A 16,280-nucleotide genomic window follows, 5' to 3' on the forward strand; every position below is an offset into this window, starting at 1 on the left:
GCAATACACATAGGAAAGCTTCCCCTAGATAGAGTATGTTGTGTATAATGCAATATTAGTATTTACAAAAGATATTGGTTATGTGGTTACATGTTATTTGAGAGGATTGCATACAAGCAAGTTTCTTTAATCCGAAACCTTGCTCCATCACCACTGGACGCCGATGGCCACCTCTTCTTGGACCGTGACGGACTGCTCTTCAGGCACGTCCTCAACTTTTTCCCATTGGACAGCACGGTTTTGACTTTAAAACCGACTGCCCTGCCCCCTCCTGACTCTCTTGCTCATTTCCCCCTCTAGTTACCCTCCGCGAAATTTGCTCTTGGTGTTTTGGGAATTTGCTCCCTTGACTTTCTGACTTGGACTCGTATGCTACATGCCATTTTGTGACTTTCTTCTTTGACTCCCCTGTCCCTGACCCGCCATCTTAGTGATCTTTGACCTCTTCCTCAGTCCCAGCCGGTCTCCGGCCGGGAGACCTTTCTATCGTCTCGCCTGTGCCACGGACCTACTACTTTTGTTGATCTTGTTAATATCTCTGGTCCCTCTCCCGTTTTGCTTCACTCTCACTTTCCTGTCCTTATCTGCCTTCCTTTCCCTTTCTTTCTGTTCTCCCCCTCTTCCTCCCCCTGTGCCCTGAACACCTGGCTGAACGGTGGCAACAATTTCCTGCTCTGTAAATATGTAATATATAATTGTCCATGCCTAATCGCTGTTAAAATGTAATCCTGAGTGAATTTGCAATTTGTATATATATTTATCTCTAACCACTAGTATATGTAGTTGACCTTTGTACTTACTACCATTCCTATGTGATTTTAGAGTTTATCTGTTTGTATCTCTTCCTTAAGTGACTTTACAAATTCTACATTTGCAATTTTTTCCTCCTTTCACTCCACTTGTATATATAACTCTAACCACTAGTATATGTAGTAGACCTTTGTACTTACTACCATTCCTATGTGATTTTAGAGTTTATCTGTTTGTATCTCTTCCTTGAGTGATTTTACAACTTGCACATTTGCAATTTTTGCCTCCTTTCACTCCACTTGTATATATAACTCTAACCACTAGTATATGTAGTAGACCTTTGTACTTACTACCATTCCTATGTGATTTTAGACTTTATCTGTTTGTATCTCTTCCTTGAGTGACTTTACAACTTGTAGATTTGCAACTTTTCCCTCCTTTCGCTCCACTTGTACATTTGCAATTTTTTTCCTGTTTATATCTCTTATGTAACTCATGTAATCCAAAGTCCTTATGTAACACCACTGGTTCTTTTGTAAAGCGCTCTGACACCTGCGGGTAATGTTTGCGCTATATATAATTGCATTAAATAAATAAATAAAAATAGTGACCAGCAGATCACTACATCCCTCCAAAACTTTATTCAAACTGGAACAACGAAGTCCAACCTGTTGGAGAGAATAATACCATGAATAGGAATTCCACTTAGTCTGTTTAGCTGCTTGCAGAAAACAAGATGATGGTATAACAGCAGCTAGGATCACCCGTTCGGTTTGGCACAGTTCAGTTTTGCCCTGCGGGTCCGGTCCTCCTAGGACTCAAGATGTGGATGCAGACACCAAAGTCTCTCTCTGTATAGAGCTCATGGACGATACAGGTGGAGTGATGGTGAATCACCCACCAGTCCTAGTTGTTGTGGCATCCTCACAAATGCAGAATTGTTTCTCTTTACAGAATGTCAGAGTAGCTGCAAATATCCTCCTCACCAGGATGCCCCTATCGCTGGTGTTCTCCTCTCATAAGATGTCTCGGAGGCCCTCTTCTCCAGGCTTCCACTTGAATGGGTGTTCTTCGATGTGTCACTCCAATGCCACCCTCTCAGTACGTGAAGGAAGCGCTACGAGTCCTACCTACAAGTCCCTAGCTCCACCTCAAGGGTAGCAGTTTCTGAATAGGATTACTCCTGCCACCTAACACAAGATCTTCATCTTCCTGCGACCTGCAAAGGAGCCACTGTAGACTCATCTCTCGTGGCGGGACCCGTTCTCACTGGCATCCCTGAGGCCTTTACCCCTTGGTCACCACGGTCTGGTGTGGAGTGGTTGGATCCTCTTCTTCAGGACATCCAAGCAGTCTCACCATCCAGTCTCTTGTGCGACCCCAAAGGTGGAAGTCACAAATGGTCCAGCCTGCTCGCCTCTGTAGTCACTAGGTTTGCTTGGAATTTTGAAGACTCCTGGATAGCTAGGTTCTCCAAGTGCCACCAATGTTCTCCAGGTAATGTGCTCCATGCCAGATGTTCTTGCACTCGGTCACCTTTACTCTCTGGTGTGCGAGTTGTCAGATCACACACTCCTCTCTTCTTCTTGAAATTTCTTTGAGGTTGTGTCATGCCACAGAATTTCCTCCTTCTTGTTATTTCACTTTGCGACACTGTCTAGTCCCATCAGGTCTTGCACTTCTTCTCTGATCAGGCCTCTCCGTGTGACATGCACTTCACACAGGTCTCTCTGGTCCTGTCCTACCCCTTGGACAATGCATACTCTTCTTTCGGTGACCAGACCTGTCATCACAACCTTCTTACTTTCACTCCTTCTCGTACATTTCTATCTTGACTGATGGTCAATCTTGTCAGACCTATTGGTCATCTTCTCCATGACCTTTGGGCAGGTCATATTCTCCATGACCTTCTGGCATGTCCTCTTCTCTGTGACCCTCTGGCAGGTCTTCTCTGTGACCCTCTGGCAGGTCGTCTTCTCCGTGACCCTCTGGCAGGTTGTTTTCTCAGACCTCAGGCAGGTCATCTTCTCAGACCACTGGCAGGTTGTCCTCGCTGACTTGTAGCTCTCAGACTCCAGCCCGTACCGTCAGTGTGTAGGGTATGATCCTCGGTGCACTTCTATCCTTGCACTCTCTGAACTTTATCTTATATTGCTCCCACTTCTGCCACTCTGCGCTCTTGGTTCCTCATTTTGCGGGAGTGCACTTTTTCCACTAGGAGCGCCATCAGCGAACTTCACAACTGTGATGGCTGTACACAAATGCTGGGAGGTGGACACTGCTCCCCATGCCATACGATGAGCAGTTCACCTGAGGCATGTGGTTCTGTTGAGTTTAGCCTCTTTCTGTAGCCCTTAGGGGATGTATCCTGTCCTTATTCCTGGACACCTTTGCTGTGGGTATTGCTCTTCTCTTCACCAGGGGCCTCTCCTATGTGCACTGTTCACTGTAAGGGTGCAGCTACCACCTATGGCCATTAGGTGGCCCTGCCTTACCGTTTAGAAACACACCTGCTCTTCTTCCACGCAAGTCTTCAGGGCCTGCACTGTTGCAGTGGAGCCATTCTGCCTGTATGCCAAACAGGCAGTTGATGCTCTATGGGGATTTCGCTTATTCTGCTCAGTGGTTCAAACTCCTTATCTCCATGTATCCTGTCACTTCTAGCTACAGTGCCCAGTCGCACGGACTCTGTCCCTCACCATGCCTTCACTTTATTATTGTCCTGGGCAATACCATCAAACATTCACTGGGTGAAAGTGCCGCCATCTTCCGGGGCCCTAGCAGCTTAGCTGATGCTGCAGGCCTCTTTTATTGACTGCTATTGAAGTTTGGGGATGGCAGGAACTCCACATCGCTACACACTGCGTGCTGAGCAATAGGGTCTCTGCAGGGCTACCGCGCATCCCAGCAGCCTTGCCAGTCCACAAAGGCTCCCACAGTGCAGACGCAGCAGAGCCTCCCGCTCTCCCTGGCTCTCCATTCCTGCCCATCCACCGCAGTTGCAACACAGTCACTAGGTGGCGCTGCCACGCCTTCTTCACGCGGCCTGCAGGCGATGCCCGTTGAATGCTGCTACTGGCCCACATGCTCGGCAGGGGACCCTCCGCAGCACAACAGCACCTCCAGCACAACAAACATCTCCTCCCTTACATGGAAAGTCTATTTTCTTTTGGTATTTTTTTCCAGATGGCGGCCGACACCCCCTACCTGCTTCAGGGCCGGAGTAGCCTAAATTCTTTCTTTGTCTTGCCTCTCTCTCGCCGGTCACATCCATTACTGGCCGAGGGCAGGGCCAGTCCATGGCTACTTCCTCCAGCATGTGCAGCGGGTATGATGCTTTCCGCACCCACAGGGCATCCACACAACCTCATGTCGGCGGGCCTCTCACCTGGACCGGGTGAGTAATGACCAGCAATGCCTCCACTCTCGAGGGGGGAGTTCAGCTGCTCCACAGTTCTCCTAGCACTGCAGCAGTCCTTCACTCCCTACAGTTGGCTCTAGTCTCTGCTGCGGCACCAGTGATTCTCTGGTCAGGCTTGCCAGCTCAGCTACGGGCCACTTCTGCTTTCCTGATGCTGCATGCCATGCCTTCCCTCACAGGGCGCAGCAGCTATAATGTGAATGCCACTTTTTGTGCTCTGCACACACTTAGTAATTGCAGAGGCCTCCTGCTTCTCTTCCAGGGGCTCACCTCACGTCCCATGACTGAGCGGTCACTTCACCCCTTATTAATCTGGGGGCCCCTCTGATGCTGGGTGGGCTCCCGCTCCTTCTTCAGCCCAGGGCTCTTCACACACACTGCAGGTGATCAGGTACTTCCCACACTAGCTGACAGGGGGTTGCCCTCGTCACAGGCTATGCTCTTCCCCACAACCACCACCGAGGCACTGCACACATGGGTCCATCCCATCCTTGTCACCATTGTAATAGTGTGGGGCACTAGGCCCCCATGCATAAATAATGATGACACAGGAACCATACCTTGGTGTGTAGAACTGGCCCAGGGCACTGGGCCTGGCCCCTTTTATTGTCAGGGTCACATGACCTGTGAAGCGTGTGCTGGATGGGTGTGGGGCAGGGTGTAAGCCAGCCCCCGGGGAGTGGCTGGTGACAGAACAACTAGAACAGTGACCAGCAGGTCACTACTACAACCTCACCACAGCCATTTTCTCTGTGCATAAGAAACTTATGTCAGTTAAACAATCAACCATAGAAATAATTAGTCCCACAGGAACATAATTTAAAGAGAGGTCGAATAATTGGCGAAAGTTAACCAGAACCTCAAATTAATCTAAGAAACACCATCTTTTTGAGAAATTAGACCTCGGACAACATGATATAGAAACAGGTAGGGGGAAAAATGGAATAAAAAACACTGAGTAAGGTATTTTACTGGGATAGGGCTATCCTGCGCTAATCATTACTACAGAGAGTGACTTACCTTCTTTGATCAACATAGATAACAAAGTACAAATATTACTCTACAATTACACAGATAAACAAACCACCTAACTCAAAGGATGAGCTACATTTTAATTCTGGGTTATCCCTTTTGTATTGATCCATACCACTGACTTTCAAGTTTCTTAGGATTAGATCATCAAAATAAACATTTATCACAAAATCACTAACTCCACCTCTCCCTGGAATGTGGCCTTCTTAGTTGGTATGGATGTTATAATCTGTGGCCATTCAAACTCAAATGATCATGCTAGTTTAGAATAGTCAATATGAGTCTTTCCGTAGGCCAGAATGACACCAAGTCCCTCTCTGTTTACTTGGGTGCCGATTCCGATCCTGTAAAACCCGGGTACGAATGGTCGTACGGAGCGTATTCTCCGTACGACTCGTACCCGGGAAATCCTCCTTACAAAGCAGCAAGTACGATTCGTACAGAAATACCATTTCCGTACGAGTCGTAAAAAACTATGTGCGGCTCAAAAATACCCACAATTCTGATCCGGCACATCGCGTACGTGACGTCCGGACGGAGTCAGGCAGCGTTTTACGGACCAGCAAGTGCGACTCGTGCCTACGTCATTCCGCACGGCTCATTTTTTAAGGCAGCCAAAAACTCCTGGGAAATTGAGGACAACGCGAAGAAGGAGCACCGGTACGCGACGGACAGCCATGGACCCCATCCTACGTGTCATCCCGGCCCTCCTAGCCTACGACCTGGTGCACCGAACCGCCGCGCACGCCGCAGAAGGTCAGAACAACACCCAGGGGCAAAGGGGGGGCGAGGGGCAGGAAACATAACCCCTACCCAATTTAAAAAATACTATATTCTGTACATACATTACCTCCAGGGTCTGGTCACTTCGGGGGGCGTGTCCACCAATCCCTGCGTACCGCAACAACGGAAGTGGACGTGTACGCATACCCGTCAACACTACAATGGTGGTACAGACCGTACCCACGCTCTGAGGGCGTGGGTACGGTCCGTACCACGCGTACCCCTACATCACCACTACAATGGTGGTACGGACCGTACACACGGACTCAGAGCGTGGGTACGGTCCGTACCACCATTGTAGTGGTGATGTAGGGGTACGCGTGGTACGCACCGTACCCACGCTCTAAGGGCGTGGGTACGGTCCGTACCACCATTGTAGTGGTGATGTGCTCTGAGGGCGTGGGTATGGTCCGTACCACCATTGTAGTGGTGATGTAGGGGTACGCGTTGTATGGACCGTACCCACGCTCTCAGGGCGTGGGTACGGTCCGGACCACCATTGTAGTGGTGATGTAGGGGTACGCGTGGTACGGACCGTACCCATGCTCTGAGGGCGTGGGTACGGTCCGTACCACGCGTACCCCTACATCACCACTACAATGGTGGAACGGACCGTACCCCCGCCCTCAGAGCGTGGGTACGGTCCGTAACACTATTGTAGTGGTGAAGTAGGGGTATGCGTGGTACGGACCGTACCCAACCTATGAATGCGGGGGTACGGACCGCATCACCCGTACCCCTAGGGCACCAGTACATTCGTGATACTAGGCATACACACACCACGAATGTTGGCTTAGGGCCTGGTGCAGCATATAACCAGTATATTGGGGTGTGTGTATGCCCAGGACAGCAGTGTACTGCACCAAGGGTGCGGGTGGGTGGCTGCCTAGGATTCCCAGCAGTGGACAAAGACATGTGAGGTGTGGGTGCAGAGGAATACCAGCAGTGGACAGAGACATGTGAGGGGTGGGTGCCTATCGCTCCCAGCAGTGGACAGAGACATGGGGGTGGGTGCCTATCACTCCCAGCAATGGACAGAGACATGTGAGGGGTGGGTGCCTATCACTCCCAGCAGTGGACAAAGACATGTGAGGGGTGGGTGCCTATCACTCCCAGCAGTGGACAGAGACATGGGGGTGGGTGCTTATCACTCCCAGCAGTGGACAGAGACATGTGAGGTGTGGGTGCAGAGGAATACCAGCAGTGGACAGAGACATGTGAGGGGTGGGTGCCTATCACTCCCATCAGTAGACAGAGACATGTGAGGGGTGGGTGCCTATCACTCCCAGCAGTGGACAGAGACATGGGGGTGGTTGCCTATCACTCCCAGCAGTGGACAGAGACATGTGAGGGGTGGGTGCCTATCACTCCCAGCAGTGGACAGAGACATGTGAGGGGTGGGTGCCTACCACTCCCAGCAGTGGACAAAGACATGTGAGGGGTGGGTGCCTATCTTTCCCAGCAGTGGACAGAGACATGGGGGTGGGTGCTTATCACTCCCAGCAGTGGACAGAGACATGTGAGGTGTGGGTGCAGAGGAATACCAGCAGTGGACAGAGACATGTGAGGGGTGGGTGCCTATCACTCCCAGCAGTGGACAGAGACATGGGTGTGGGTGCCTATCACTCCCAGCAGTGGACAGAGACATGTGAGTGGTGGGTGCCTATCACTCCCAGCAGTGGACAGAGACATGGGGGTGGGTGCCTATCACTCCCAGCAGTGGACAGAGACATGTGAGGGGTGGGTGCCTATCACTCCCAGCAGTGGACAGAGACATGTGAGGGGTGGGTGCAGAGGAATACCAGCAGTGGACAGAGACATGTGAGGGGTGGGTGCGTATCACTCCCAGCAGTGGACAGAGACATGGGGGTGGGTGCCTATCACTCCCAGCAGTGGACAGAGACATGTGAGGGGTGGGTGCCTATCACTCCCAGCAGTGGATAGAGACATGTGAGGGGTGGGTTCCTATCTCTCCCAGCAGTGGACAGAGACATGGGGGTGGGTGCCTATCACTCCCAGCAGTGGACAGAGACATGTGAGGGGTGGGTGCCTATCACTCCCAGCAGTGGACAGAGACATGGGGGTGGGTGCCTATCACTCCCAGCAGTGGACAGAGACATGTGAGGGGTGGGTGCCTATCACTCCCAGCAGTGGACAGAGACATGTGAGGGGTGGGTTCCTATCACTCCCTGCAGTGGACACAGACATGGGGGTGGGTGCCTATCACTCCCAGCAGTGGACAGAGATATGTGAGGGGTGGGTGCCTATCACTCCCAGCAGTGGACAGAGAAATGTGAGGGGTGGGTGCCTATCACTCCCATCAGTAGACAGAGACATTTGAGGGGTGGGTGCCTATCACTCCCAGCAGTGGACAGAGACATGGGGATGGGTGCCTATCACTCCCAGCAGTGGACAGAGACATGTGAGGGGTGGGTGCCTATCACTCCCAGCAGTGGACAGAGAAATGTGAGGGGTGGGTGCAGAGGAATACCAGCAGTGGACAGAGACATGTGAGGGGTGGGTGCCTATCACTCCCATCAGTGGACGGAGACATGTGAGGGGTGGATGCCTATCACTCCCAGCAGTGGACAGAGACATAGGGGTAGGTGCTTATCACTCCCAGCAGTGGACAGAGACATGTGAGGTGTGAATGCAGAGGAATACCAGCAGTGGACAGAGACATGTGAGGGGTGGGTGCCTATCACTCCCATCAGTAGACAGAGACATGTGAGGGGTGGGTGCCTATCACTCCCAGCAGTGGACAGAGACATGGGGGTGGTTGCCTATCACTCCCAGCAGTGGACAGAGACATGTGAGGGGTGGGTGCCTATCACTCCCAGCAGTGGACAGAGACATGTGAGGGGTGGGTGCCTATCACTCCCAGCAGTGGACAAAGACCTGTGAGGGGTGGGTGCCTATCACTCCCAGCAGTGGACAGAGACATGGGGGTGGGTGCTTATCACTCCCAGCAGTGGACAGAGACATGTGAGGTATGGGTGCAGAGGAATACCAGCAGTGGACAGAGACATGTGAGGGGTGGGTGCCTATCACTCCCATCAGTAGACAGAGACATGTGAGGGGTGGGTGCCTATCACTCCCAGCAGTGGACAGAGACATGGGGGTGGGTGCCTATCACTCCCAGCAGTGGACAGAGACATGTGAGTGGTGGGTGCCTATCACTCCCAGCAGTGGACAGAGACATGGGGGTGGGTGCCTATCACTCCCAGCAGTGGACAGAGACATGTGAGGGGTGGGTGCCTATCACTCCCAGCAGTGGACAGAGACATGTGAGGGGTTGGTGCAGAGGAATACCAGCAGTGGAGAGAGACATGTGAGGGGTGGGTGCCTATCACTCCCAGCAGTGGACAGAGACATGGGGGTGGGTGCCTATCACTGACAGCAGTGGACAGAGACATGTGAGGGGTGGGTACCTATCACTCCCAGCTGTGGACAGAGACATGGGGGTGGGTGCCTATCACTCCCAGCAGTGGACAGAGACATGTGAGGGGTGGGTGCCTATCACTCCCAGCAGTGGACAGAGAAATGTGAGGGGTGGGTGCAGAGGAATACCAGCAGTGGACAGAGACATGTGAGAGGTGGGTGCCTATCACTCCCATCAGTGGACAGAGACATGTGAGGGGTAGGTGCAGAGGAATACCAGCAGTGGAGAGAGACATGTGAGGGGTGGGTGCCTATCACTCCCAGCAGTGGACAGAGACATGGGGGTGGGTGCCTATCACTGACAGCAGTGGACAGAGACATGTGAGGGGTGGGTACCTATCACTCCCAGCTGTGGACAGAGACATGGGGGTGGGTGCCTATCACTCCCAGCAGTGGACAGAGACATGTGAGGGGTGGGTGCCTATCACTCCCAGCAGTGGACAGAGACATGGGGGTGTGTACATCATTATAAGATGACCACAACTCCATGGGTGTATGTATGCATCCCTAATTTTCGACTATGTTGATAGTGCCATAACAACATATCACTGACAGCAGTGTCCCACTCCCATGAGGATGGATGTCTTTCCCCCACAGCATGACACACCACATGTGGGTGTGAGGACAAATGACACATGCATACCCACCCCTGGTGGATGCAGCACAATACACACACAGAGATCATGCCACAAGACTGTATAGCCATGTCAATCCCTACTAAACTAAGAGAGCCAAAGGGAACACACACTGTCACGCACATCCCAGGACTGATAGGAATGTACAGGTGCTGGGACAGCCACCAAGATGTTGTCTCTCATGGAAGGAATAGGGTTGAGTTACCACAGATACAATGCCCACAATTGTGAGTCAGGTGCCCAAATACCCTGCAGAACAAGTACCATATGTGTCCTAGGCTGGGATTACACACATGCATAGTGCGGAAATGGGAGAATTTCTCCCTGAAGGCATGGCAACATACTCAATACACAAGTACAGTGACTAGCAAGGATGGCACAGACGATGCAGCCGGAGACATTGCTGAGCAGGCATGGCCATAGTTGAAGGGATCTGTCACCAACAAAGGGAATGTATACACAGGTCAGCACAACAATTGTGCAACTCTCTGCAGGGAAGATGTCAGGTGCCACAGAGGAAGGGACACTCCTTGGTACAATGTCTCAAAAAACAAATAACACACACGACCAAAGATCCTTTGCAGAGACCTTGTGATGGCACGCAGATCCCATGGTCCACCTCATGACCATCAGACTCGAACCTTTGCCTGAAACATAACACATTACCACAACCCCAACTCCTGGAGCATCAGCACCAACATCAATACCTGAAATGAAATAGTGTTCAAAGTAAAAAGAAAATGCTTTAATCAGCATAAAATAATATTTTTTTCAAGAACACTATATACAAAGGCCAATGGCCAGTCCAGAATAGAAGTCCTCAGGGGGACACATGGGCCCGCGTCTCCCCTAGCTTGCCTGCACATTTGAACCCTTAGGTTCGTCGACTGGGGGGGGGGGCATCGTGTGGGGAAGGACCAGGCACTGCAGGGACAGGAGGTGTAAGGGTAGGTGTGGTGGGTCTAGGGATGGACGCCTCCACCACAGGGGTAGGGCAGCACCAAAGGTGGAGGTGAGCTCGGCACTGCACACTTCTGCCAGGGCGTCAAGAGTATCCACTGCACCGGAAGAAACCACAGGCACAAAGGAGGGTGGGGTCGGAGGGATGGGGTGCAGCGCTACTGGGGGAGGGGTGGACATGGGGGGGACTCAACTCCCCTACCCAGGGAGTGCCTTGCCCGTTTGTGGGCTGGTGACCCAGTGGGGCTGAGGCCCAGCACAGACATGTAGCTCTCCTTGTCTGACTGTGTGGCAGGGGAGCCAAGGGGAGTGCTTTTGGAGGGACTGGGTAGTAAGGCATGCGGACTCAGACTGTGGCTGCGTGTATGCCTGTGTGCCCCAGACCCAGTGGGTGTGCCTTTATCCCCCTGAGTGTGCGTGCCAGGAGGTGTGTGCTTGCCCTTACGTGTTGGTGTGCTGCCTGTGTCTGGTGGGATGCGTGCTTGGGAATGTCTGGGTGTGCATGGGACAGGCATGGGAGTGGGAAGTGTGGATGGGGCTGGGGTAGGGGGGGGACAAAGCGCTGCAGGAGACTCACTGCTGCCGTCAGTGAAGAGTCCATGGACCTCAACAACATCCGTTGGACAGACATCGCTGCTGACATGCCCTCCATGAACGACACCATCTGTGTCAGCAGTCTGGTGTGGCCATGGAGGACATTCAGCATCGATGTCTGGCCAACCTGCAACTGCTGCTGAATGTCCACAGACTCTGCAGTGAGGGCAGCAGGGGTGACAGGGGCAGGGGGTGCGGTGCCTGGCACGAAGGAGACATGGTGGTGCCCTGCACGGACAGAAGGGACCGGAGCAACTGGGAGGGCGGTGATGGGAATGGAGGAGGCGGGGACAGATGTTGTGCTGCTGCCAGGTGTTGTAGCAGCCTCCGCCCCCTCGAGGAGTTCAGCCTCGGACCCGTCAGCGTCGTAGTCGGTGTCGCCACCAGACAGGTCCTCCGCCTGACTCCCCTCGCCCTCCATGCCACTTGCTCCCGCAGACTCGCCAGCAGTGGTGGCACCGGTGCTGGATCCCTCCTCCAGGTCCGTACAGGTGTCTCCCTCGTTGTCCTTCGATGAAGCTGTGGGCATTGTGAAGATACAGAAAATAATCAGTCACCTGTATACATCTGACATATGAGTCCAAACAAAATAGGTCATAGTGCATATCAGGCAATGCATCATGAGTAACATCTAGATTACTCCGCACATATGTAAGCCCTGTACTCCCCAGTTGGTTGACCCACCATGCCACTTGGAAACAAGGAAAAATAGGACACAACAGCAAATAACTTGATATCGAAATATACTGAGAAGCTAGTGTCTGGGAACAGTTGAGCACAGCAATACTATGAAGGCATGCCACCTCTTGTTTACTATGAACGAAACAGTATTGGTGCACCCAAGGCTAAATAACAGACCTCAATGCTGAAGGTGTCCCCACACTCAGAGACCTGTAAGTACTTTGGAAACCCAAACGAAATACATTGTGATCCCTTGGGAATCACACCACTTTACGCAATCTACATGTTTAGAATGTGTGAATGTGCCACTTTGTGAACAGAACACACATGTGCCTGTATAAAAGAAGTCACACAAGGAGGTGCACACAAAACTACAGTTACACAGTCATTGTATGAGCTGCCAGCCTTATTCAAAGAAGCCACTGTTAGAAAGAAATGGGGTTTCAGTAAGTACATATACATGGCACCACGGCGGTCTGGATGACTTGACACTCGTAAGTTGGTATCAGCAACAACCAAGGACTTACCCAAATGCCACCACACGGTGGGAACATGTATATGTATAATCTGAAAAACAGTCTTATTCGAACTGTGCCTTTCTTTAAAATGTGCCAGCGTGTCCCCTGAAAGTGTAAAGGTGGTTTATTGTGCACTTCCTTGGGAGACATCTGTCATGCAGGCACATTATTGTCCTTCACAACAAAACATCAAAGTCAAGCATTGAAAACATGAAGACATGTTGACAAGTGTAGTGAGTGCCAAGGTACAAGACTTCTTGACTAACAACTTGAATCATGCCACCTGTCACATGGCCATCTGTACCATGATGACACAGTTGGCAACACATCTGACCCACTGCCTGTCATGTGGAGTGGCACACATGTCCAAACACAGGACAATGCATAAGCTAATGGGCCTGCAATTGTGTCGGAATAAGGCACACCTGCACTGAGGAGACACCCTCATGGCAAGCAAGAATGTCCACACAGATGTCAGCACACAATGACAAAACTACGTCGCATCTGGACCACACACTGGTGCCAAAAATGGATGAGCAGGAATCATGTATTTAAACTTTTGACACATGCTGCAAAGCACAAACATTAAACCCTGCACAACATGACTGGGTCACTGCATGTTGAGTGTCTGTCCAGACAATTATCACACACAGGTCAGACCTGGCAAGGAGACATAAGGTTTGGACATGTAGGCCTCGCCCGCACAAACCCCCCATACCTGAGACAATGTGATTGAGACAGATCAAGAAGTTACACCTCTTAATAAGGGTTTACAAAAATGTGCATCAGAATTCCAAAATGTACTCCACATCACCTTGTGAGGCTGCCAACACATATTTGTGACAAACAACCATCAACAGATAGTTGTAAATAGACACACAGGCACTGCCCAGTGTGAGGATGCACAAGCCAAATGGGGTCACCCTGTCCAGTGGACACATGAGGCACACTTTAGATAAATACAAATGAGGCCAGGGAACAATGCCTCAGAGGCCAACCTATGCTGAACACACAGAGAATGGGCACAGTGTTGGATGACACACATGATTCCGAGGCAAGGGTGTCTCAGGGGACTGTAGTGGGCACACTGCTCCATGGTCCTGGAATGATCTGACTGTAACATGAGCACCCGTCCCGGCACTATGCATATCTCCCACTCATGCACATCATGTCTGAGGCCACAACATCGGTCATGCATGCTGCAAGTCTGTTCATTTGAAACCTCACACTCCTATGTTGAGACTCAGCATCAGTGCCAACAAATATGGACCCCCAAATGACTGGACAGGGCACAGGCAAGGTACCAGCACATGTCACAGACCACCCCCACACATGATGCAGAAAGCAATGTGCACTTGGATTAACTGGCAGCCTAGATGACCATGTGCAATAGTGATTACACACAGACCAGGGAACACATGTCAAGGAGGGGAAGGGAGGAAGAACAGCACCGGTTGACTTGGGGGAACAGGATATGCACTGCACATATAAACCCTGGCAGTGTATCCAGGCGAATGAGCACTTCCAAAAGCTGGTGACACACAACAAACACACATGTACCTACCCCCTCCTTGCTGCTGTCTCTCCTGTAACCGCCTATCCATGTCAGGGAAGACCACCGCCAGGACACGCCTCATCTGGTGGGTCAGGCGTCGGTGTCCGCTGTGGGGGCGTGGAGGTGAGTCCTTCAGCAGGACCCGGGCGATCCTCCGGGTTCAGCACCGGATGTCCTGCCACCATTTTCTGACTTGGGCTAGGCGCCGACTGCGACCCTCCACTGATCTCACGGCCCTGACGGCCCGCTTCCAGATCTCCCCCTTCGCGTAGGCAGTTACCTGTGAGGATGACAAAGTGAGACAACATCACTACACCTGCTACATGTCAGAGAGACACACATTTGAACATCTTTGATATGTTGAACAGGGCATAGGATGCTGCCAAGGAATAGCATCTTTGTCATATGGACATTGGCCTCTGTGGAAGCCCCAATGCACTACATTGCATATAAAGTACACAGGTGGCATGAGGGGTGCGACACACTCCATGATCATGGCACACACTGTGCATCACAAGCAACACCAGGCTGATGGACAGCACCTCCAAGCAGTTACATGCCCCAGGCCACTGATGCAACCTCAGCAGAGTACACAGACACACACAGGCACAGATCAATCACATGCCATTGGCAACAGCAGATACAAACCTCACTCTGCACATGTGCCACTTGCCTGTGGGGTGTCACAGGTGTGGGGCTAGCTCAGCAAGTTAGACACACAGCACGGCTTACTTCTCAAATCAGATGGGTAGAGCTGTTGCCTCCTCCATGCAGCTGTGGTGCAACACTTCACATAGACACTCACCCACATGACAAGGAACATTCACACACATCAATGTCCAGGGGGCGTACATATCACTTGGACACTCTCACCACAGCTCCACTCAACTCACACACATCTGTGGGTACAGTCACCTGTCACACCGGGGGGACCACTGAATCACCTCAGGACTATAGACAAAAAATGCCACAAAGGATTAGCCAGGCTGAATGTGTCATGCACTATGCAGTGAATGTCACAGTAAGCACAATGCAGGAGTGCACACATGAACTACATCATGCTCTGCATGGGAGACATAAGTCATTCCCCCCGGGACCCACTCTAAATAACATTGCATGTCTGTCACACCTGGACACAATGCCAGAAGTGACAGTCACAAAAAAGGTGCACATTCAAAGCTAGTGGAGTCAGCACTCACCTGCTCCCCTGGTCTCCCATACAGGCTGGTGTACTGTGGGAGGATGACATTCAGCAATGCCTCATTCTCCTCCTGGGTGAATGGCTGGGCCCTCTCCACAGACCTTGACATGGTGCCAGAGGAAGCACAGACAGCAGCAGTGTTGTCGACAGGAAAGTTGTGCAGGCAAGTGCCCTCTCATGGGTTCTGGCTGACTTATATCTGTCTTGCTGAGTGGCATTCATTTGGAGGAGTACATAGTGATTGGTCAGATTCATTTGCATCTTACGTTTACTCCAATCCCTTTCCACATACACCAGTGACAGCATTTGCATCGTTCAAATTTTGAGCATCATGTCAAGTCAACAACCACTTTGCAACATTATATTTTGTGGCCAACTGACTTTTCCAGGACACCTGATGGAAAAATTTTAACTGAAAACTCTGTATTCATGACAACCAGCATGCATTTAGTGCCTAATACTTGTCCCTTATGTGTTCCCTATGTAATTTTCAAATCCACACACAGGTACGGTGCGTTTGACACGAACCCCTACGGCACCAGTTGCACACATATGGTATATGCACTGGTGGTACACGTACCCGTACATGTACTACCAGTGCCTACCCGTACGTGTACTACCAGTGCCTACACGTACGTGTACTACCAGTGCCTACACGTATGTGTACGCACTGGTAGTACACGTACCCATACGTGTACTACCAGCGCCT

Source organism: Triturus cristatus, chromosome 1_2, assembly GCF_964204655.1.
Source record: "Triturus cristatus chromosome 1_2, aTriCri1.1, whole genome shotgun sequence".
NCBI lineage: Eukaryota > Metazoa > Chordata > Amphibia > Caudata > Salamandridae > Triturus > Triturus cristatus.